The 24195-nt window shown below is 31.1% G+C and overlaps 1 pseudogene; it reads left to right on the top strand.

Moving 5' to 3' along the window:
- The first annotated feature begins 3901 nt into the window (after window positions 1-3901).
- Window positions 3902-7083, top strand: LOC120123155 (annotated as a pseudogene).
- The last annotated feature ends 17112 nt before the right edge of the window (window positions 7084-24195 follow it).

The following is a 24195-nucleotide window of genomic DNA, read 5'->3' as shown; positions in this document are numbered from 1 at the left end:
TTATGTCTCATAGAACTGGTCATGTCAAATTGATGAATTCACCCTGTGTTGGGAGAGTTTAGGGAGTAAGGAGTATAAAGAGATAGAAAAATTTGCACATGGATTTATAATGGTTCGACTTCTCAACCAAGTCTACATCCACTACCTTAGCTCCTCACTAAGGATTTTCTAACAAATTCACTAATTTGTTCTTTCTTTTTTCCAGGATAAAGAGATAACCTTTACAACTCGCTAGCTTTTCAAAGGATAAGCTAGAACCAACCCCCTTTACAAAAGAAATACAAGATATAAACAAGAAAACCTCATAAAGGTAGGGTGTTTACAAGATTTAAGCTCACAAGAAAACAAATGAAAGATTTACAATAAGCTTAAAACACTAATATTTACAAGAGAAAGAAAAATAATAATGAAAAACTCTTCTCTTGTGTTTGATTGCTTGGATAGGTGTTGTCCAACCTTCTTCAAGTGCCCTCAACTTGTTTTTATAAGTTGGAATGAGTTTGTGATCGTTTCTAGCCATTGGGGATTAATTTTCTGCAAAATAAAACTGCCCAGGACAGGGACTATCGGTACTCCTTTAATGAGTATCGGTATTACCTTTATAATTTTTAAATAAACTAGCCGTTAAAGACTGTTGGGCTTGACCAATATCGATACTATGCTCATGGTATCGATACCACTGTGTAAAGTAGTAACGGTACCCTTTTGAGTATCGGTACCTATTTTGTATTCTGGAATTTGAGTAATTTGAAAAACATCTGGTAATATCGATACTACCTAGAGAGTATCAATATTTCTTTTACCTTTGGTAAATGTACCACATGAACAATATCAATATTATTCATATAGTATCGATATTGTAGGAACAATATAGGTACTACGTACTCATAATTTGTGCTTAAATTCTAGTTTAATGGACTTTGAATTATTTTTGAAAACTTTGAACAAATTTAATCAAGTCCAAAAACATTTTGCCTTAATTTGTTATATCAAAATATTATAAAACATAGTTAAACAATCTCACTCCTTTTTGATATAATAAAGCATTTGAAAAATATTGTTTTGGCAAAACTCCCCTTAATAAAATATTTCATGAAAAACGAGAAATATTTGGAAAATATTAAAGCTCCCCTTTTTCATTCTTGAAATTGAAATTTTCAAACATATACTTCTCCCCTTTTTGTTATATCAAAAATAATTCAAATTTAAAGTTTAGAAATAACAATGGAAAGTAAGTGGTAAATTTTAGCATCAAAATCATTTGAAAAATCAAAGCACCCCCTCAATAAAAGCGTTCCAAACAAAAATTGACTTTAAAAGCTTGACACTTAAAAGACATTGAATTTCAACAAAGATTAACAAACATGTTAGTAGCACATGAAATTCAATATATCCAAATCTAATATACTTTATGCAATACCAATTGTTGTATTTAAGTGCATGTGCATAAAGTTATCAAAAAAATTTATGCATTTGAAAAAATTGATATCAGTTGTTAGAGAGATATCATTTGCAATAAATTACAAGCATAAACATTTAAATTAAGGTCAAAAAAATAAAATTTGAAAAATTAAAGCATTAAAACCAATTTTAACCAAAAATCATTATGATGAACTAAAAATTAAGAAAAATCATTTAAAATTAAAATGTCCATCATAATACACTTTTCAACATACATGAGATGAAAAAATAATATCATTTCAATCATTCATGAATGGATTTTGGTATCCAAATTGCTTTGGATCCTTGGACGTTAGTTTCAATACCCCTTATTTCTTTAGGAATCCATAATTGTTTAATTTTAAAACATGTTCATTTCTTTAAAGGACAAGTATGTTCCTTGTGACCATGATAATGAAAATGTGAGCATTTTGTCATTATGAAGTTAGATGAATTATTTAAAATAATTCTTTTTCTTTTGTTAAGCATTGAAGCTTAACTTTTAAATCAAAACATTCTTTTTCAAAATTTTCAATTTTTACTTTTGAAAGCTCTAAATCCGTTTTCAAAATTTCATTTTGATTTTCAAAATCCAATTTTGCTTTCAAAAGAAACTCGTTTTCAACTTTAAATTTTGAAATCATTCTTATATTTGGAGTTCATGGTCTCAAACTCCAAAAATAATTCATCGTATGCATCTTGTAACTCTTTAAAAGAATATGAATTAGATTCACTAGAGTTAGAAGATACCATTGGCTCTTTAAGAGTCATTAAGCACACCGACTTTATTGGTTCTTCTTTCTTGTTTCCATGGATCTCTTCAGCTTATTCCAAAGCTCCTTGGCATTTAAACAAGAAGAAACTCTTTTATAACCATCAGGACCAAATGCACAAAACAACATGTGCATGACCTTAGCATTTTGTTGAGTTTTCTTCCGTTCTTGGGTACTCTACTCCTTCGTCTTCTTCTTTGGAGAAGAGTATCCATTTTTTTTATCATCTCCCATGCATCAAGATCATTGGATTGTATGAATAGCTTCATTAATTTCTTCCAATGACGGCAGTTGGCTCCATTGAAGTATGGAGGCTTATCGATTGGTTGGGAGTCTTCTATGTGGAACGAGCCGGGGGTGGAAGTCATCTTCTCGGTTGTGTCGGAAATGGATAAAGCTTCTTTAAGGATCGTCTCAAGGTTGTTAAACCTTCTAATGAGTCAAACTCTGATACCAATTGTTGGGATTTAAGATGAAGATCAATGATCAACCGAATAATTACCAAGAGGGGGTGAATTGACTTTTTGAGTTTAGGGAGTAAGGAGTATAAAGAGATAGGAAAATTTGCACAAGGATTTATAATGATTTGACTTCTCAACCAAGTCTATATCCACTACCTTAGCTCTTCACTAAGGATTTTCTAACAAATTCAATAATTTATTCTTTCTTTTTCTAGGATAAAGAGATAACCTTTACAACTCCCTAGCTTTTCAAATGCTAAGCTAGAACCAATCCCCTTTATAAAAAGAATACAAGATGTAAACAAGAAAACCTCTTAAACAAGATTTAAGCTTATAAGAAAATAAATGAAAGATTTGCAATAAGCTCAAAAAATTAATATTTACAAGAAAAAAGAAAATAAGAATGAAAAACTCTTCTTTTGTGTTTGATTGCTTGGATAGGTGTTGTCCAACCTTCTTCAAGTGTCCTCAACTTGTTTTTATAAGTTGGAATGAGTTGGTGACCGTTTCTAGCCGTTGGGGATGATTTGGAGCCTTAGGAATTAATTTTCTGCAAAATAAAACTGCCCAAGACAAGGAGTATCGGTAATCCTTTAATAAGTATCGGTACTACCTTTATAATTTTTAAATAAACTAGCCATTAAAGACCGTTGGGCTTGACCAGTATCGATACTATGCTCATGGTATCAATACCACTATGTAAAATAGTACCCCTTTGAGTATCGATACATATTTTGCATTCTGAAATTTGAACAATTTGAAAAATATCTGGTAGTATCGATACTACCTAGAGAGTATCGATACTTCTTTTACCTTTGGTATCGGTACCACATGAATAATATCGGTATTGTTCATATAGTATCGATATTGTAAGAACAATATCATTACTATATACTCAAAAAAATGTTTTGTGCTCAAATTATAGTTTAATGGACTTTGAATTATTTTTAAAAACTTTAAACAAATTCAATCAAATCCAAAAATATTTTATCTTAATTTATTATATTAAAATATTATAAAACATAGTGTGTAAAAATATCATAGATCTCAAATTAATTTTTAGGAGTTGGACAAATAATTTAGGCGGGTGCTATATTTTGGACAGAAAAAAACCTAACCCCGTGAGCTGAATTTAATGTGGAGTCCGGATTAGTAAAATCATAGGATGCAAAGGCTTCAACAACCAAAAAATAACAAAAGAAAGAGAATGCTGTTTTTATTGAATAGTTCTTCTGACTTTGATCCATTTCCAATCACCCAACTTTTTGTTTTTCTGTTGATTTTGTGTCAATAAGGTTTCTGGGTTTCCTCTTGTTTCGGATCTTGTCTTTAGATTTGCTTCATGTTAAAGGTACTTGAATTTGGATCTCATCTTACATTTTTTGTGAGATTTCAATAAACCCAGTTCAATTTTCCTTGTTTTAATTTGTTTTCTGAGGTTTAAGATTTGAATAAAATATGGGTTTGTTTGTAAATTTTGTATTTTTTTGTTGCAGATCTTTAGTGGGTTTTAAAGCTAAAGCTATGGCGGTTTGATCAGATTCAGCCTTGGGATTTTTAAGGCCTAATTTTGGAAGGTAAATTGTTCTTATCTTTTGTTTTTGGTTTTTGGGTATGGATCACTTCTGTAATCTGATCTAAATATTGTCGTTTAGGGAGAAAATATTCTTTTCTGTGGAAAAATTGATGGGAAAATGTTGAAGTCAGCATCTATGTCCTTCGACTTTAGAAAAAATGCTTAAGTTATATACTGAGTACTGATCGCTTGATTTAATGGTGATTTGTTGCTATGTCGAGTTTCATGAACTATAATGGTCCTTTATTTTTACTCCAATTTAAGATATTTAGTTTAGGGGAAAATGTCGTTTTGCTTGTTAAATGTTCCATCTATTTCTAGGGTTCCTTTCTTTTATGTACTTTTTTCTGGTAAATTTGTGGTCAAAACTGAGTTTTCTTTTCTCATGGGCAGAGCCGGTGGACGGAGTATTTTTATCCGAAATCTTTGGAAAATACATTCTAATTGAGCTGGCATAGCTTTTCTGCCAGAAAAATGTCTTTCCGTAGCATAGTTCGTGATGTGAGGGATAGTTTTGGGAGCTTGTCAAGGCGGAGTTTTGACGTTAGATTAATCGGGGCATCACAGAGGAAAATCACATGGTTCTTTACATGATTTGCATGATGAGCCTGTTGTTGTTCAGAACAGCCGATGGGCTAACCTTCACCCGGAGCTGCTTATTGATGTGATCAAGAGGTTGGAGGAGAGTGAGAGCACGTGGCCTGCTCGGGAAAATGTTGTTGCATGTGCATCTGTTTGCCGATCTTGGAGATTCATCTGCAAAGACATTGTTAAGAGTCCTGAACTCTGTGGGAAGCTTACTTTTCCTGTGTCTCTGAAGCAGGTAGGATCACCGTTCATTGAAATTTGAAAATCTCCTTTTTTCTGGTTTGAGTTGCTCTTGTAAATAGCTTTACTCTGATTATGTATCTATGCATTTATTTGGAAATAATACTGAAACAGAATCAGTTCTTATTATATCGAGAACCCAAGAATGCTTCTGTAACTCTCTTGTTTGACTTTTCAGCCTGGGCCACGTGATGGAACCATTCAGTGTTTCATTAAAAGGGATAAATCTAAATTAACATATCGCTTGTTTTTGTGCCTTAGCCCTGGTAAGTGTGATTCCCAGCAACCAATTGAATGAAGTTACCTTTGTTAAATGTGTGTGTGTATGTATTATATATATATATATATATATTGACCTTATTGCCGTAAAGCGTATCTTTACATGACAGATTGCAATAATTAGATATGATTTAATTTCTATGTTCTATTGTATTCTCCATATCGGACTACATAAGCTGTGTCAACATTACATGTCAGCCTGAATTATTTCATTTAAAGCAACCACTGAACTGCAATAATGTGGCTATGCATTGCCATTCGCAGATGTTTAAGTGCCTTGTATTGGTTTCCACATTATCATTTTGTTCATTCTAAGTGAACGGCCTTGTATTGTATACCTTTTTTTGTTTTGCAGCCCTGCTAGTTGAGAATGGGAAATTCCTTCTTTCTGCAAAAAGGACTCGTAGGACTACTTCTACGGAGTATATCATTTCTATGAATGCGGACAACATTTCAAGTTCAAGCAGCAGTTACATCGGAAAGCTGAGGTATGAATGTGATACCGAGTTGTGTCATTTTAATGCAAATACAACCCTTTTGTTCTGAGAAAGTGTTAGCAATTTGAATCTGGCAGAAGCCGAGTAGAATCACTTCAATTTCCGAGGAATAGTAGCAATTAGAATAATGTTGGATTAGTTCTAGAGACTCAAATTGATTTCCACATCTCCTTTGCCCGAATGTTTTCTTTGACATTTAAAGCTAGCTTTTTAAAAAAAAATTCTTTATATCTAACACGAGTTTTCTTGTTTATGGAATGTGAATTTGAAACTATTTCTATTTCTGGTTCCAGGTCAAACTTCCTCGGCACAAAATTCATAATATATGACACCCAACCTGCCTACACCTCTACTCATGTTCCTCCACCGGGCCGCTCGAGTCGAAGATTTTATTCGAAGAAAGTTTCCCCTAAAGTCCCTACTGGTAGCTACAACATAGGTCAGATTTCTTACGAGCTAAATGTTCTCGGTACACAAGGCCCACGAAGGATGCATTGCATCATGCTCTCTATCCCCACTTCAGCTCTTGAGGCTGGTGGTCGTGTCCCTTGCCAGCCCGAGTTTCTTCGCCACCCTTTGGAGGACTCATTCAGGAGCATTTCTTTTTCAAAGTCTCTTGATCACTCTGTCGAGTTCAGCAGTGCTCGATTTTCGGAAATTGGTAGTACCTCTTATGATGAGGAGGATGGGAAAATGAAACCCTTGGTCCTCAAAAACAAGCCCCCGAGATGGCATGAGCAGTTACAGTGTTGGTGCCTGAATTTCCGAGGGCGGGTAACTGTTGCATCGGTTAAGAACTTTCAGTTGATTGCTGCCACACAACCAGCTGCTGGTGCACCCACCCCATCATCTCAGCCTGCCCCACCTGATCTGGATAAGATAATACTGCAGTTTGGCAAGGTTGGTAAAAGATATGTTCACCATGGATTACCGTTACCCCCTCTCTGCATTTCAGGCTTTTGCTATCTGCCTCAGCAGCTTTGACACCAAATTGGCTTGTGAATAGCATATGATTAAGAGAAAAAAAATGATAATTGTGGCCCCTCCGAAACACTTGAAAAAGATTAAAGACAATCTTTTAACTCTCTTTTTAAATCATCCTTCTTTTTGTCACTTCTCATCCTTAGATGACCTTTGGTAGGATGGAAAATTGGTAATGTTGTGTTATTTGTAAGCTAATTTGCATCTCTGATGCCACCACCGGAATGACAGGCTTGCATGATAGTAAACCCTAAATTTATCTTTAATTCATGCATGACTACTTCAGTTCATGTTATGTGTACATTGATCAGACAATGTATACATATCAAAAGGAAAAAGGAGCCAAAATATATAATAATATAAAATATATATATATATATATATATATGAACTATTGAACTATACGTAAACTATATAGTTTATTAATATAAATTATATAGTTTAAATGTAAATTATATATGAATTATATTTAAATATATAGAGCTTATATTTAATTATTATGTATAATTATAAATTATATATACTATGTATAAATTATATAGTTTATATAGTTTATATATAAAGTATAATTATAAAGACTAAAGTATATAAATTATATATACATATAAAGTATAAGTATGTATGTATGTATGTATATATATATAGTTTTAGTATAAAGTATATACATATATAAAATATAAAGTATAAGTTATATATATATATTTATATATATATATATATATATATATATATATAAAGACTAAAGTATATAAGCATATAATATAAGTATAAGTAATATATAAAATATATAAGTAAAATATAAAAAGTATAATATATATATATAATATAAATTAAATATAAAGTATATAAAGTATAATTATAAAACTAAAGTATATAAGTATATATATATATATATATATATATAAGTATATATATTATATAAGTGTATATATATATATATATATATATACTTATATACTTATACTTTATATTTTATTTATACTTATATTTAATACTTATATACTTTATATTATATTTATATACTTTATATTTAATACTTGTATACTTTATATTATATACTTGTACTTTATATTATATATATATACTTATAATTTATATTATTATATGTTATATATACTTTACACTAAAACTTTATATATATATATATATATACACTTTATAGTTTATAGTTTATATATAGTTATATAGTTATATACTTTATATTTAATGCTTATATATTTTATATTATATACTTATATACTTTAGTCTTTATAATTATACTTTTTATATATATAATATACTTATACTTTATATTATTATATATGTATATATACTTTATACTAAAACTTTATATATATATATATATATATATATATATATACTTGTACTTTATATGTATATATACTTTATATACTTATATACTTTATGTAATACCCCAAATTTTGGTTAGTGACCAAAATGTAACTTTTGAAAGTTTGATGGCCAAAGTATAAAACTTGGAAGAAATTTTAGGAAATTAAGTGGTAAGTTCTTGAAATGAATTTTATTTCATAAATAGATAGTTTACTCTTGAGAGTGGGGTTTTATGGAAGTATATTTTGAATTTGGAATTTGGTAAAGAAAAATTATAAATGGTTAAAACCAGTAAGGAATCGGTAATTTCAGATTTAATTGAAATCTTACAAAAATTTTGAAGGATGTTATAAAATAGTTGGAAATATTATTTTAATATTTTGGATCAGATAAATTTGGTCTGAAAATATGGAAATTTTCAGATTTAATCGAAACAGTGGAATTTAGTGACTAAAATGCAAGTTTTGAAATTTCATGGGAAAATTTAGAAATTTAAAGTCAAAATATTTCATCTTTGACTTTGAATTATGATAAGGATGAGTTGTCATGGTTTTATGGTAAATAAGAAGATTCATTAAGGGTAATTTGGTCTTATCCCAATTAAGTGAATATTATATTCATTTAAGTGGATTATAATGTAAAATATTATTATATGCACCCAACATATCATTGCAATTGTTCATCTTCTTCTCCCAAAATCAGCTGTGGGTTTCTCCAAAGGTAAGAGAAAATTCCAACTCCATTTTCAAGCAATTTGATTCAATATTTTGTGTAAGTTGTAAATAGAAAATGGTTGTATGAGAAAAACTCTATCTTTTGGTACCAATATGGCATGGTAATCTTGTTGGTGTTCAAAGATCCTAAATTTAAGGGTTTGTGTTCATAAAAAGGGATCATGAAATTGATGATGGATTTTGATGTTTGTGAGGTAGTAGATTCATATTCAAGCATGTGTGATGTTTAGAACATGTTTGATCTTTTGAGAATTTGTTCTATGAGTTTTGATCATGGATTTGTTTGAGTGAGAAAAATTATGGAAAAATTATATATGAGTTGGAAATCATGAAGGAAGTATTATACAAGCCTTAGAAAAATTGGGGATTATTTCGTAAGTTTTGAAAAGTTGGAGATCAATTCGTAAATTCCATAAAATGGAGGGATTGTTGTGTAAGTGTTATATAATTGATGTGCTATACTGGAATTTTTGGTATTAAAGATTTAGGTGATAAAGTGGTGAAGGACCATTTTGAGTAAATTGAAAAAGTTGGTTCCAATACTAAAAAGAATTAATAAATGTTAAAGTATTTTGTGGTGAATAGTTTGAAGCATGATTGTGGAATATATTTTGGATATATATATTTATGCTAGTACAATACTAACATATATAAGTATGAATCTATATGTTGTACAGATTTTGATTTACTTGGTGTTCAAAACGATTCGAATATAAAAGAAAAGGGTTATTGTGGACAATAGTGAGGCTTATTTGGGAAAATTATAAAGTGTCAATGTGAGTGCAATACATGCATGAAATTATACATGGATGTTTTATACATCATTAGGAAGACTTGCGATAAGTCGACCTTGTTTTATCAGCAGCATGATATTATATCATATTTTTATAAATTGACATGACATTGATATGTCAGAGATTGAAATTATAATGCATTGAGTTTGGAAAATGTGATATTTTACCATGAATATTATTTCGGGTATGAACTGCCCAATGTTAATTTTGATAATATACTTTGCCATGGATGGATCAAATAAAATAGACTGTATGCCCAAGTCAGTTATTGAGGGACAGGGTATAGTTGGCATGCCATAGAGTCCAGCAGCAGGCTGCATATTCGGGAATACACTAAAGGATACCTAGTGTATATGGTGGGCACGACCTTATGTGTCATATTCGGGACTGTACTTAAGGATACCTAGTATAGATGGTGGACACGACCTTATGTGTCATATTCGGGATAACACTACGGTGCTTATATTTGACTCGTGTACCCAGGGTCCTCAGGGTTGTATGTTGGGCTATTGTCTATGGTTTATGGTTTATTGGTTAATAAATGGTAAGTTTTGCAAATAAGCTTACGAGTTATTGGAATGAATGACAAGTATTTTGGAAATAATATTTTTATATTCAGTTATGATATTTTGATCATGGTAAAATTATGAATATGCTAATAGCATGGTTTTATGGCATTGGATTTGAAATCTAAATTCATACATGAATTTTATTGCATTATTTATTATTTTAATTGCCTCACTAAGTATATACTTAGCGTGTGATGATTTTCACGCGTAGGTAAAAAGCCCGTAGAAGAATAGAGAGTTCAAGGCAACATCAAGCATCAAGAAGTATATTTCTTTATCAGTAAGACATCCTAAAATGTATTGTAGACTTAATTAGTGGCATGTAAATATTATGTATTATTTGCTTCGTTGAACAAAAATGGAAATTTACGAGTTTTGTATAATGCATAAATTACTGTAGCAGTTATTGTAGCGTATCGATGCATGCACTGTAACAGTACTGTAGCGTATCGATTCATAATTTAGGTTCGATGTTTTATGCATCGATGCACTGTTCACGTCACTGTAGCAGTGCATCGGTACAGTCACTGTCCACGGGTACTGTTCATCACTATTTGTGGCACTGTTCATAAAAAATTGTTTTAAATTTATTATAATGAAACATAATTTATATGATATGATATTTTTTATAATATCAATTACCATTTTAAGGAAATAAATTTTAAATCAATTGTTAAAGTGGAATTGGTTTTCGAAATATGGTTGACATCTGTAATCTGTATAGGTATAAATATACGGGTTACGGGTGTTACACTTTATATTATTATATACCTATATACATTTTATACTAAAACTTTATATATATATATATATTCTTATATATGTATATATACTTTATACTAAAACTTTATATATATATATATTAAAGTATATAATATAAAGTATATAATATATATAAAATTTTAGTATAAAGTATATATACTTTATACTTTATATATATATTTATAATATACTTATACTTTACATATATATATATATATATTATACTTTATAGTTTACACTTTATAATTTACACTTTATATATATATATATATATAATTATACTTTTTTTTAAATATGTATATTTAAATAAGTGTATATATATTTATATACTTATATGTATATACTTTTATATTAATATATATATATATATATATAATTTTTTAATTTTCTCCAACTTTTAAAATTTAATTCAATTCAGTCAATTTTACAATTTTTCCTTACATTTTACATTTTTTTGATGTGATCCTTTATGTTGTTTATTGTATTTAAATTTAAATTTATAATTTTATATTTGTTCAATTTAGTCATTCAAATTATATTTGTATATGAAATTGACGCATATTTATTTATATTTTTTGTAATTTACTTAAAACCCTTAATATGTAAATCACATAGTAAATTTCTTTTCAAATTATGTTCACCAACTTTTTAAATGTATGTAATTTAGTCCATTTTTATATTAATATCATCTTCACATTTTATAATTAATTCAATTTCATCCCTCATCAGTGTGTGTTGCTTAATTTATTCAATTTTTTATTTCCAATTTCATGTTTGTTCAATTTAGTACTTTATATACATATATAAACTATAAAGTATAAGTACATATGTATATGTATAAAGTATAATGTACATTATATATACATGCATCATATTATCATAACATTAATTATATATATATATATATATATTATAATTGTTTTAATTTTCCCCAACTTTTAAAATTAATGCAATTCAATCCATTTTACAAATTTTCCTCACATTTTACATTTTTTGATTTGATTATTTTATGTTGTTTATTGTATTAAATTTTAATTTGTAATTTCATATATGTTTAATTTAATCTTTCAAATTATATTTGTATATGAAATTGAGATATACTTATTTATATTTTTGTAATTTACTTAAAACAAACCCTATAAAATATAAATCACATAATAAATTTATTTTCAAATTATATTCACCAACTTTTTAAATGTATGCAATTTAGTCCATTTTTATATTAATATCATCTTTACATTTTATAATTAATTCAATTTCATCCCTCATCAATGTGTGTTTCTTAATTTATTCAATTTTTTATTTCCAATTTCATGTTTGTTCAATTTGGTACTTTATATACATATATAAACTATAAAATATAAGTATATACATATATATATATATATATATATATATATATACACATACACGTATACATATATGTATATATATATATATATATATATGTATAAAGTATAATGTACATTATATATACATGCATCATATTATCATAATTTTCATTATACATATTATATATATAAAAATATACATAACTTATTAGAATCTAAATGAAATGACCATCCAGCTCAGTTGGTAGAGCACAAGGTTCTTAACCTTGAGATCGTGGGATCGAGTCCCACGGAGGGCATTTCTTAATTCGGAGGTCTCTTACGGAAGCTGCTCTCAATCTGGTGTTGGGGTAGCCTACTATTTTACCTTCCCCTTACCCCATACATATGAGAAAAAGGGACAACCATTTTTATTAGAATCTAAATAATAATTTAGAGACTCAATAGGCAAAATTGAAATTTTGTGGTGCCCCGTGATTTTATTAAAAACATTATGTCACAATAATAACAATATGAAGCTAGAAGACAAGGTTAATCTTTTACCAAACTTGGATGACTCACCTTGTAATTTCCCCTTCTCACTTTATCACATACCAAACTTGGATGACTCACCTTGTAATTTCCCCTTCTCACTTTATCACATATTCTAAAACCACGTCGCTATGTACCATTGTTTTGTTTCTACTTCAACGCATTTAATATTTTCAATTTTTTTAAAGCTTTTTCGTGCTCTAAAAGTGAGGCAAGAAAGTTTCATCGACCAACAGTCAAACGCAGTAACAACCACGATGGTCGTCGTCGTCGGTCGGAGCCATAACTCCACCACCTGAAGCATCTTGGTCTCCTCGTCAAGAATATGGATTTCGATCATTGAGAAACTCCATGGATAGTCGTAGATCTACAAGAGAAGTGTCGTCCATCGCGAGCTTCAAACTCCCCGATCTCTGTCGTTTGCCGATGGACGGGGTTGATTCCGAGATATCTTGGTCGCCTCGTTGTTAGCAACATCTCCACCGTTGGGATTTCTCGATGGTGGCCCAGATCATTAGAACCGAGAACCAAAAGTTTCGTTAGATTTCTCTTTGGTTGCACCTCTTGGGGTTTGATAGAATCATTGTTTTGTGTTGCATGTGGTTAGCGAGCTGCTCGAGAGGATCGATTATCTTATGTCGTTCTCTTCAGTGATCGTTTGTTGAATGATATCTTACCGAAATTACATTCGATTAACTGTTTCGAGGCCAAAATGTTCATGGGTGGGTTAGTGGGTTTTTTAGATTGAGGTTTTAAGATGGTTCGTTTTAGTTCACGATGATGACTGGTCAGTCAGTTCACCGGTCACTATTCCGGTGAATCGAGTTGGCCGGGGAAAAAATGGTTGACTATCATATATAACAAAAAGGGTATATGGTTTTTCTTCCTTCCAAAGTTCCCATTACTCGGTTTAAAACTAAGCATCCAAATTATTAAAACGCTACTTTAAACTTCATTTTTTAACTTAGAAAAATTTAACTTTTAAATTGGGATGTGACAAAATATTAAAGTATATAGATATAAGTATTAAATATAAAGTATATTAATAATCATAATTATAATATTAAATATATTTATTAATTTAATTATAATAATTAATATTTTATATAACATTTAAAAATTAATCATATTAATTAGTATGATTATTATAAACTCAAAATCTCGTAATTTTATTAAAATTTTATATTTCATCAATGGTAATATATAAGTCATGTAAATATAAGATCAGGTCAATGACAAGTCGGATCATTTACATGTCAGGTTTATAACATGTCAGGTTGAAAACAGGTCGGGTAATATCAGTTATTTACCAGATCAATCTCGAGTTTGGGTTCATATCAGTCGGATGCAGGTCGGATTCGGGTATCATATTTTCGGTTCAATTCAGGTTCAGGTCGTTTTTAGGTCGGGTGCAGGGTCGGGTTTAGATCCACAATTTCCAGGTACAACTCGGGTTCAAGTCAACATCAATTCCGACTTGAATCATTTTCAAATCGTCACAACGCAGGTCAAAAATAATTTTAACTCGATTCGATTTCAATCAATTTTACAGGTCGTGTCAACTTTTTAAACCCCTACAAGAGATGGATAACGTGTTATTCCCGGCTATATCTGTCATTTAGTCATACTAATAATAAAACATAGGGCTAGTTTTGTCATTTGGTTTCTAAGTTTATAACTATAAATTTATAAGAGTAAACTATATCATTGACCACTTAATTATGTAGCTTTTTTACTTTTATTATTGGTCTTTTAATTTTATTAGTTAGACCACCTAATTATTTAATTGTTGTCAATCAAATCAATTGCCGTTAATAGTTGACGAAAATGCTGACGTGATAATTAATGAAATTGACATAATTCTACATTTAGTCTTCAATACTTATATATTCTATTAATTTGATCCTAATTTTAATTTAATAAATTTAATCATCTAATCGTATAATGACATGTGTCACAACATGAATGGAGTGTATTTTTAAAATTTAATTATTTTATTTTCAAAGGAGCAATTGTGTTCACATTATTCAAAGGAGTCCAAATGAACATGGGGTCGGTCCATCTAGATCTTCTTCATCACCAGCACCATGGGTCTTCTTCTTCTGGTTCACATCCAGGCTGTGCTCATCATGTACTGGGAGCTTTGTATGCTCTGGGAATCTGTATCTCTTATCCTATTTGGTTGAACCTGCAGGTGTTTTCATTAATTTCATTTAATCTGCAATATTTTGTTTTTCTTTTAAGCCTACTTGTTTCGTTTCTTACAAGGCTAAGATGAGCGAAAAACACTCATGTCATTACTGGAGCGCTGCGTTGACATGCACAGTGGCTGCCGTTGCGTTTGCACTATGCGTTGAAAAGGATCGGAGTGAATGGAGAATAGGTTGGAATATAAGGCTTCTCACCGTTGCCTATATGGCACGTGTCCTTTGTTGCTCATCTAGGTTTAGCCCTTTGTTGCTCGTCTTAGTAGCCTTAACCGACGCATTTTTTTGTCGACGAAACTATCTATCTCGGGAGGTAATTAATTCACAACTACTCAAAAATACTTTATGCATACTAACTTAAATTTATAAATCTATTTTTGTCTTTTCCTATTCAACAGATTAATTATCAGATCTTAATAATTATTTATCGAAAAAAGATTCAATAATCGAATCTGACAATATTATTTTTTATTTAACGTGGTATAAATTACAGCATAATGGGAGCAGTGTTGCCGTGCTGTGGGGAAAGGACCAAGAGATGAATCAATTAGTTTCTTCCAACAATGGAGCTATTCAAATTACTGTTGCTTCCTGTTATCATACTATTACCCATATCAGTAACAACCATGATATTCAATTCTAAATAAAATTATGATTTGATTCTGCTTAGTTAACAAAATTAATTATTATATTTTCACACATTTCAAATAATTTAATTAAAAATTTTATCTTAAAAATTAATTATACATTTTAAATAACCATCCCTTGGTCATTCCTTAAAATTTTGTTGGATAATGTAAATCATCAAATAAGAAAATAAATATTTTTAGAAAAGATTTTTTATATTTGAAAGATATTGAAGAGTGGTTGAGATTTTATAATAACTACATTTATTTATTATTGATTTACTCATTATTTTTTTCTTAAAATATCAAACTATACTTCACTATTTGATACACAATTTTTTCTTTTTTCTACAATTCTTTTTTTTGTTGAAATAGGGTACTTTGTATTATAGAAAAAACAAAGTATCCCGCCTCAAAGACCTCGTTAAAAAACTTCTTTAACCCTAGATGGAGAAAAAATAGTGTACCTTGAGGTGGAAATGATTAACCACAGGAAATCTCTAACATCACACAGGACAAAACCCAAAACAACCCAACATATACAACACCAACACAACCCAAAAGAAGTGATAATAAGAACAAAAAAGACAGCACAGACTAAGCTGAAACAAACACAAACAGTGGGATATATCCGAACAACAACAGAAAACTGATGCACCAAACCACTATAACACATAAATATTCAATATTCAATCGAGCTCATCAAACGCAGCACCGATGGACATAATATTGATTCTTCAATTATTAAATATTTCTCACATTGCTTACACGAAACCGCTGAAATTTGAGAGGGAACAACGTTGGAGTTTCCTATAAAGTGGGAATGTTACGGCAACAAAGGAGGAACAAAGCCTGCATACTGTCCTTAAATTTGCAAAACAATAGAAAAAGCAAAAATGCCATACCCCGCTATCCAAGCACCATCCACAAGCAGACAAAAGTTCATCTCCCCATCCAGTCACCTATGCCTCCACGAGAAGAGACCCACATTTAATAAACCAGTTGCAAAATATACCCCGATGATAACCGCATGCACCAAAAACTGTTGCCCACGTTCCACTAACGATAATATTTTTCTGACTCAAACGCCTTGAAACTACACCTCCCCCATTCCAAAATTCTCGGGACCATTATCTACTACATATGCCTCTACAATCTAGAAGCTACCGCCATAACAACGGAGACTACAAACCACACTCCACCATCGACCACAGATCCAACAATGAGAGTGCAAACCTCTTAACAATGTTGTTCTTGAATCATTGCCTTTCGAAGCAGAGAAAACATCACCTCTGCCTTACCTACACAAAACAATGATGTCGCATTATTTTTATCACCGACCTACCAGAAAAGATCTCCCTAGCAGAAATACCTCGATCGGTCGCACCCCTTCTATAAGCTAGACACAACTATCGCCACCACCAATCAATAGCACATGATCAAACCCAGCAGATCACCAAGACAAGAGACAGAAAATACCCACCAATGCACATACCACTGGTCAACCACCACCAACCAAAGAGAAAACGGAGAACTGAAAATTCCCAGAAAATGGCTTGGCAACCGATAAAACTCGAGCCACAGAAAAACTAATAAAAACAACCTACTAAAAACCAAACACTAAAATACTAATAAACAAACTACTCCAGCTCCTCTTTAAACCACGAAAAAACCTCAAAACCAAAGCCAAAAACCCTCCACAACCCTAGCAGACACTCACCAAACTCAATCAAATCTTGGGACACTAGGCCCTTGAGCACAACACTCGCAGAGCCAATAACATTGACGAAACCGACCCTAGAGCCTACTCGACTTCTCTTCTTAGGAAAGTACATACACAAAACCTCACCATCGACCCACAATCTGCCAAAAGCCTACCCAAAAAAAAAGTTTGGGATAAAATCCCCAAACAACGAAGCATATAACGAAAGAAGACCTTAAACACTCTCACTCGTACTTTAAATTGCAATCGAGCAATAGACTGGATCACTATGGCATTTGCACAAACAACTTGCAAGGAGTGTTAACAATCCTAACCTGACTCTCGAAACTGACTATAAACCCACATAGAATCAAAGCTTTGAAACAAATATCATAAGCAAACCAAATCTCAAGCACGAACACGTAAACACTAGGAACAAGAATAAACTCACTACTAGAGTAGAAAGAATCAATCTCACCAAGCAAGAAGAGGACACCCAAACAGTCGAGAAGCAAAATAGGGGACGGAAGCCAAAACGAACCCTAATCCCCAAAAACACCAAAGGTTATCCGATCAAACCCTTGTTCAAAGATCATAACAAAGAAATCTACTTTATTTTTAAAAAAAGTAATGCCAAGCGAGTTCCGTTTCTTATTTCAGGTGTGCAGAATCTGAAAAACTATGTTAATCCTGAGAGGTAACATCTACTCTCAGGATTACACCAATTCGAACGAAATTTCTTCTAATACATAGATTATATAATTTTATTTATTATTTATTTATTTATTATTGTGTTAGTCAATGCTAACATTTTAATTTTGTAGCAATATTATTTTTCTTACAATTTAGAAGCAAATTTGACTGCTATAAAAGTATGATCTCAAATGACTGTTTGAAATTCGAATGATTCAGAAAAATTGAGGCGACATAGAGAAGAACGAAACGTTTATGCAATGTGCTATGCTTGATATGGAGTTGGATAGTGGATGCTACCAACTAAAATGGGTAACGAAAAGTTGAGTGACGTGAATGAAGCTGAATTCAAAATAAATAAAATAAAAAAATCAGCAAAATATAGATATGTCAACCTGAGATTCAAGGGATCTTTCAACAGTCCCAGCTTTTCACCCCTCTACCTCAAATATGGGTTTGAAAGTAATAATAATATATATTTAATATTATATTAATGATTCAAGTGGTTGAAGTGCAAGGACGTGGTAGCATATGATACGCTGTGATTTTTCTCTCTATTTATTATTATTATTAGAGAAAATAACCTCAGTGGCCGAAAATTCCTTATAGTATACGATTTTGACCAACTTTTTTTCGATTTTCCAAAATGACCAACAAAATCGCAATGTGATCTCTAACTCGCAACGCGATCTCCAGTATCGCAAATCAGTTTCCAGATTCGCAACGCGATTTTAACTATCGCAATGCGCATATGTAAATCGTAATGCGATTCTGACTATCGCAACGCGATAATACATAATCGCAACGTAATTCTGATTATCGCAACGTGATAATACATAATCACAACGCGATTCTGACTGTCGCAACACTGAATTTCAAATTCGCAACATGTTTTAGTTTCGCAACACAAATGTTTTGGGTATATAACTACCCAACAGAAGTAACTCATAACCTAAATCCCTAAATCGCAACTCATTCCATCTCCATCTATCACTCTATCTGGCGACATCCGTTCCTATATCCAACGATATCCTTCCCCATCCGGCAACAGGTTTTAGTTTCGCAACTCGTTTGTTTAGTAAATTAATTTACAATAATGAAATCATCTAATGCTGATCATGTTTGGATAGATTTGTGTTTTGGAGGGTCATGAGAGAATGTTCATGGTGTTTTACAATATATGCCTTTACCCATGAATCTTCAACTAAAACTGCCATTAAAAAAGTTAACTTATGAAACTCTAATGTTACGTGTTGCAAATAAATTGAATTTAGAGCCCTTAAGTGGATTTAGGCTATCTTATCAGAGAAAAGGTAAAGTTTATTTGTCCGACAATGAAGATGTTGAACGATTCATTGCTTACATTAGTGTTTCGCAAGATGATGTTACATTGTATGTTGTTGAACCTAGAAGTAGTGAAGTTGGGTCAGTAGCGGGTAGTAATCAACTAAGTTTTTCAACCCCAGTTTATGGTGCTCAAAATTTAATGGTTCCACCACAATTTCATCACTAAGCAAATTTTGTTTCATCACATTTCCAATATCAAACACAATCTCAAAACCCACAACCTTTCCCTAATCCAAATCTCAATCAACTTTCAGCACCAAATTCTGGTTTTCGTATTAACCAGTTAGACAATGATGAGCCAACAGAAAAAATTGTGAGTACTAGTCGGTATTAAAAATTTGATCTTGGTCAATACCCGGACTTTGATCTTGGTCAATACTCGGATTTTGATGATGTTTCAGAAGAAGAAACAGACCCTGCGTGTAATGATTTTGATATTGGTCAATACCCAAATTTTGATGATGAAACAACCATTAACATAGTAATGGGTAATTTCTGGGAATGACGACTTAGAACGTTGATTGATTCTGCACTATTAGACGTCATGAAATCATATCTTGCTCCAAGTTGATGTACTCTTGACCATCTTTCAAACCCAACATCTTCTAGTGTTTGAGCACACTGAGGCAAAACAGGTCTTAAAAAATTTATATGCTTATAAAATCCACTTCCCGATAAGCTTTTACAGCCTTCCAATATGTCCATTGTGATTTTTTATATCAGCAGACCTTGATTTTAGATTTCTATACAAATGAACACTACAAAGTCCATGAAAAACATCTGGGAAACACCTTCTAACAGCGTTGTCAATTGAGTTTGCCCTATCGGATATGATTGTCAGATTGCTAATAGGACCTATGTAATCCCTAAGATGCCCCATAAATCATGTCCATGAATCAAAGGTTTCAGATTTTCCAACCCCGTAAGCTATTGGCAGTATCTCATTGTTAGCATCCATGGCTACTGCTAATAAGTTTACTCCAAGGTATAGACCTTTTAAATATGCTCCGTCAACTATAATAACTGGGAGCATGCAAGTAATATAAACGAATGAATCTACAAAATCATATATACAAGAAATATAATCATTTAAATGTGAAATGCATGTAACTAACAAAAATGAGTCAACAAAATTATATTGATTTACTAACTGCAGCACCAATGTCGATAAACAGCAACTCAAAGCGTCAATCTCTATCTGTTTTGATATGAGTTACCGACCCAGGATTTTTCAGCTTTAAATTGTGACAATAAGCCGGCAGTTGGGCAAACGATGCTTCTGGCGACCCCTCAACAATTCCAAGGCATAACATTTGGCTCTCCAAGCTTGAGAATATGAGATACTAATCTTGAACCGAGCATTCATGTCAGTCATAATTTCATGTTCCCGATATACCCTGCCATTCAAAAACATTAACTCAGCCAGAAAACCACTCAACACCTTTTTGTTTGCCTGTCTATGGTGAGGAAAAACTTGGGTTCTTGAACATGTATATTTATCAATAAAAGTCCTAACTTGAAACATTTCGCAATCTTTTATCCTCTTTGCAATCATACGCCGCGCACAGTTTTTGTCAATCATACACCTTGTTTCGAAACGATCTTTGCTTGATTTGTTAACTTTTAGTTGATAGCCATATTTCACATATACAAAGCTATCTTCAAGTCTTCCTTTGTATCAAAACAATCATCTTTCTTGATACGAATAATTTTTGTGTAACAATCAACTGTTATTTTTACCAACTCTTCTTCCGGTATCTGAAGTAATTCTGGCATATTCCAGTTATACTCCCGTGGCATTTTCTTCGGGGATTTATTTTTCTTCTTCAGGGTTATATGAATTATAGAATGGATGTTCAACATGTTCATTCATAGTCGTAACTTCCTCCTCATTATCATCAACAACATCTTCCTCGGCAGTGGCTGTTTCATCATCAAAATTCGGGTATTGACCAAAATCAAAATCATTACACGCAGGGTCTGTTTCTTCTTATGAAACATCATCAAAATCCGAGTATTGACCAAGATCAAAGTCCGGGTATTGACCAAGATCAAATTTCGAATACCGACTAGTACTCACAATTTTTTATTGGATCATCGTCTAACTGGTTAATACGAAAATCGAAATTTGGTGCTGAAAGTTGATTGGGATTTGGATTAGTGAAAGGTGTGGGTTTGAGATTGTGTTTGGTATTGGAAATGTGGTGAAACAAAAATTTCTTGGTAATGAAATTGTGGTGGAACCATTAAATTTTGAGCACCATAAACTGGGGTTAAAAAACTTAGTTGATTACTACCCGCTACTGACCCAACTTCACTACTTCTAGGTTCAACAACATACAATGCAACATCATCTTGCGAACACTAATGTAAGCAATGAATCGTCAACATCTCATTGTCGGTTAACAATAAACTTTACCTTTTCTCTGATAAGATAGCCTAAATCCCTTAAGGGCTCTAAATTCATTTATTGCAACACGTAACATTAGAGTTTCATAAGTTAACTTTTTTAATGACAGTTTTAGTTGAAGATTCATGGGTAAAGGCATATATTGTAAACACCAGAACATTCTCACATGACCCTCCAAAACACAAATCTATCCAAACATGATCAACATTAGATGATTTCATTATTGTAAATTAATTTACTAAACAAACGAGCTGTGAAACTAAAACCTGTTGCCGGATGGGGAAGGATGTCGTTGGATATAGGAACGGATGTCGCCAGAGAGAGTGATAGATGGAGATGGAATGAGTTGCGATTTAGGGATTTAGGTTATGAGTTGCTTCTGCTGTGTAGTTATATACCTAAAACATTTGTGTTGCGAAACTAAAACATGTTGCGAATTTGAAATTCAGTGTTGTGACAGTCAGAATCGCGTTGCGATAGTCAGAATCGCGTTGCGATTATGTATTATCGCGTTGCGAAAGTCAGAATCGCGTTGCGATAGTCAAAATCGCATTACGAATCTGGAAACTGATTTGCGATACTGGAGATCGCGTTGCGATTTAGAGATCGTATTGCGATTTTGTTGGTCATTTTGGCAAATCGAAAAAATGTTGGTCAAAATCGTATATTATAAGGAATTTTCGGTCACTGAGGTTATTTTCTCTTATTATTATTATTATTATTATTAATGTGTTTTGATTTTAGATTATGCAATTGGCTCTTTATTTATTGGTGGAGAAATGGGCATGACTCGATACTCGATCAAATTTTGCTCTAGACTTAAATTAAATAAAATTACATTAAAGTATTTTATTTATATAATTTATTTATTCATTGCATGTTTAAATTTATAAATTAATTCTATAAAAAAGAAATACATGCTTAGATGTCAAATGATTTCTACGAATAAATTTATAGATCAATTGTAAGTATGACATAAATTTGCATGTGATAAATTGGTGTTTATGTTTGGAAGTAAACCTTTAAATTAATCTTTAAAGGGTGAGAATAAATTAGATCGAGGTATCATAAAATTTAAGGCTTAAATAGTCTTCGGGTACAATTTATATGTTTTTTTTTTAATTTGTTTTGTTACAAAACATATTAAAATGGGAGGAAATATATTGTGCAAATTATAAATGGTTGATTGAAAAATAGTGTGATAGAGTGAGAGTGCATGTCTAGGATTGGTTCTGTAAAAGACTTGATATTTAAGTGTGCCTAGTGCGCCATTCTCTATTTCTAGATATCCACTTGGTGCATTGTTCGTTTCTATACTCACTATTTTAATTCATAAAATACATACACACCTCATAACTTATAACATATGTTAAAAAGCTGAATTTGATAATCTTATTAAAAATAATATTTTTGGTCATAGTAGTTAAATTATTAATGGTCTTGCAACTATTAAAGTTTCCTCGTTATACTCCTAGAATTGAGAAATTAGAAGAGATTGTCTATCAATAATATTTTTAATTGCTGATTCAACTTTGGTGAATTAAGAAAAGACTAAAATTTTCTTTTAAATTGATAAACTCATAATTGATAAATATTTTTAGGGAATTTCATAATTTGAAAGTATTCATACCCATTAGTATATTGAAACTTTGAGAAATATAAATATGTGTAAACAAAATGTGATCATAATTTTATGTTTAAAATCTTATATGATTTTTTTCTATTTCACCTGAGTAAAATTGAAGAAAAATTGTTTATGTGTCCTATATGATATTTGTTTAGACATTTTGAGGATAGAGAATGTGGGGTAATTAGAAATAGTTCTTTACCTTATAAAAATTATAAATTTTGGGGTGTATAAACCAATTTATTGATTTCATGCATTGCATTGTGGAATATAGTGAAGCATATAAGTCCATATTTTATATGCATGAGAATGATTCTTTAAAATTGCATGAAATTAAGATATTTTTAATCCTCTTAATTTGAAAATCTTGGATGCTAATGTGAAATACTAGTGTTAAAGATAAGTTAAATTGATAAAACATACACTATTTGAGTATAAATCTTTTTACATAGAAAAGTTTTAGTATTAAGAAGATTCCTGAAATAATACTTTTAACATAAAATTGATAAAGAATGAATGAAAATAATATAGCTCTGCTAAAAATTTCTAAGAATTTTTATACTTGATCGTGCATCAATATTATACCTATAATCCAATATTGGATATTGAAAGAAATCTTAAGTATTTTCTTAAGAAATTAAAGCTTATAATAACTTAGTGACTATAGTTTATCAAAAAAAAAATCCTACAATCTT

The sequence above is a fragment of the Hibiscus syriacus genome, unplaced genomic scaffold, assembly GCF_006381635.1.
Source record: "Hibiscus syriacus cultivar Baekdansim isolate YM2019G1 unplaced genomic scaffold, ASM638163v2 tig00110391_pilon, whole genome shotgun sequence".
Lineage (NCBI taxonomy): Eukaryota > Viridiplantae > Streptophyta > Magnoliopsida > Malvales > Malvaceae > Hibiscus > Hibiscus syriacus.
This window is presented reverse-complemented; position numbering and strand designations above follow the sequence as displayed.